Consider the following 2693-nt stretch of genomic DNA (forward strand, 5'->3'; position numbering starts at 1 on the left):
CATTGACAGTGTTTTCGATTTCTTGAAACTTTGTTTTCATTTTTACTTTACTTTTTTCAGCCAGAAGTTCCAAGCTGGAAACAAAAGCAATTATTAGAAGTTCTGGATCTTTTTCACAAAAAAACTAGATCATCTTGCAGATTTGAAGATATCGAGACGGAAATAGGGACATGTTTTCCAATCCAAGTAGTTGTTTCGGTTGCTTTCACTTCTTCTGTGGGAACACAAATCGATCCGAGGTCAAAAACTGCATCATTACTAATTAACTTCTGATCTTCAGTGTAGGGAATGTTGAAGCCATCCAATTTCTCGAATATTGTTTCCCGTAGTGTGTACGAGTTTTCGGGATAAACATGTCGCTCTCTCTTTTTACACGTTAGAAGATGTCTGTTGAAGTTGTCTGATCTGTTGAAGAAACAGTCAACGCTAGGAAATCGAAAACTTTTGAAGAAGGAATCAATATCATTCGTATGAATGATCTGGTTGTTAAATCTTAACAATTTCACGGTTTTTTCAAACTTTCCAATACTTCGCCTGGCTAATTCTCCAACATATTCTCCTTCCTGAATATCGAAATCGTAAATGAATATGTCACGTTCAACTATTCCCTCTACAAGAGGTAAATAATCAATGGCAACTCCACGAAAGTTCTTTTGATCGTATCGAGATTTTGATATAAACTCTGTAAGCAGCTGAGATGTATGAGCATCGAGGTTACTATGACCATGCAAATACTTTTTTAACGCACGGAGAAGGCAAAGATGATATTTGTGGTTTTTTTTATTTTAATCCGATAAAAGACAGTTTACTGAATAGTTTTTCAGTAAAGGTTCAGACAAGACAGAGTCTGGACATCCCAATGGGATGTTTTTCAGTAGTGCAGTAAAAATAGTAACATTGGCGATCAATTTGAACCACCTCCACTTTGTGTTCTGACGTTCTTGAGTGCATTGCTCCACGATATCAAAATTTTCAACTTTTCCCTGCATTGAAATCAAATCCGCTTTCGTACACAGTAAATGCAATTTTTCGAACAAAGTATTTTTTCGTGTGCGTAGTAAACCGATATTCTCCCGTTACGTCATTACGGACAACAAATCCAAGTGCAATAATAGTTTTGCAGCGGAATCCAACTTGTTGAAGACTTCTTCAAGCTTCTCTTTGATAATCTTAGTATCTAACTTTGACATTTGAAAGTTAAACATATTTTGTCTCCCATTCTCAATCTCAGTATCCACAGGGAAGTGTTGACAAGCACTCAACTCCTTTTTGAGTTTCTCTCCCTCTTCCCCTTCCTCCTCCACAATCTTGTTCAAGTCTGCCATCGTATCACTCGTTTTTCATTGTTTCGCTCCATGCTCTTTTCTCCGAGGTTGTTGGAGCGAATAGTAACTTGGAAACTCCTTCTCGCAAGATGAGCAAACCGTTGATTTTTGGAAGTTGATGGAGCATGTTTCTTGATAATTTATTTCTTGCTTATTGTAAGTGAAATACTTACAATCAGGACAAGAAATAATCCCTGCTTGACAACTTTTGCGGTGTCGAGCCGCATCGGACCTCTTGTAATCTTTGTCACAGTCCTTACATTTCACTTTCTCATTCCTATTGAAAAAAAAAGTAGGAGACTTAACATGTACCCAAAATTAATTAAAAATACGTCGTAACTACAAAGTTGGGAGATTTAAAATGTCCCAAAAAAAGTTAACAAATTTATACTTACTTTGAAATGTTCAAAATTATTTAAAATAAAATCAATTATTTATACAAAGTTTAGGTTGATTGCTTTCAACTAAAAGGAAATCAGAATGAAATGAGTTTTTTTGACTGTTGCTTAGGGTAAAGCAACCAATCAGAATTGAGTTTTGTTTCAGTATCACTGTTTCTTGAAAATCAACCAATCAGAATCCAGCATTTTCTAAAATTGAACTTTTTATAATTTTCTAAAGAAATTAATCAATATTTGTAAAATGTCTATCAAAAAACATTTGAAATTCCTCGAGTTACTCTACAAGAAAAAAGAAAAATTCCAGTATAATTTTTTTGATGAAATAGATGTTCACTCTTACTTTTTTCATAATTTTTTGGACGTTTTTATCGTACAAAATAGAGTTAATCGATTAAGTGAAGGTCTCTCCAGAGAAACTTACTCAATCAAAGAGTTTACATTTGATCCACATATTTCGTATCTTTAAAACTTACGGCTGAATTACTCCTCACAAGGAAAGAAGTTTTGTTTATTCTCGAGAATTTGAAAATAATCAAAAAGTCGTACAATAATATATCAAAAACTCGTTTTATCCCCTATCCAATACCCAAATTTAAAAAACCTCCCCGGCAACTTTCTTTATTCCCTCAATTTTTAAAGGATTTTAAAAGCTCAAAATCCTGCTTGATTCGGTTCGGAACCAAATTTCCAGAGGTTTGCTCTGAAAAATTCATCAACTTTGAGTTATCCTTCCAAATTTACATCAAAATCAAAGCATTTGACTATCTACTCAAAAATCAGCAATTTCTCATTGATTACATATAAAAAATTCAACTAACTTGATGAAAAAAAAATTGAAATGCGACTCGTTCCAGTTTTCTTTCTTTAGTTACTTATATCGGCAATATTTCATATTTTTACTGCAAACAGCTTTTGGTCATTTAATTTTGCGATTGCTTTTGCGTATATTTTTACTTATTTGGAAAAT

The sequence above is a fragment of the Symsagittifera roscoffensis genome, chromosome 7, assembly GCF_963678635.1.
Source record: "Symsagittifera roscoffensis chromosome 7, txSymRosc1.1, whole genome shotgun sequence".
Taxonomy (NCBI): domain Eukaryota; kingdom Metazoa; phylum Xenacoelomorpha; order Acoela; family Convolutidae; genus Symsagittifera; species Symsagittifera roscoffensis.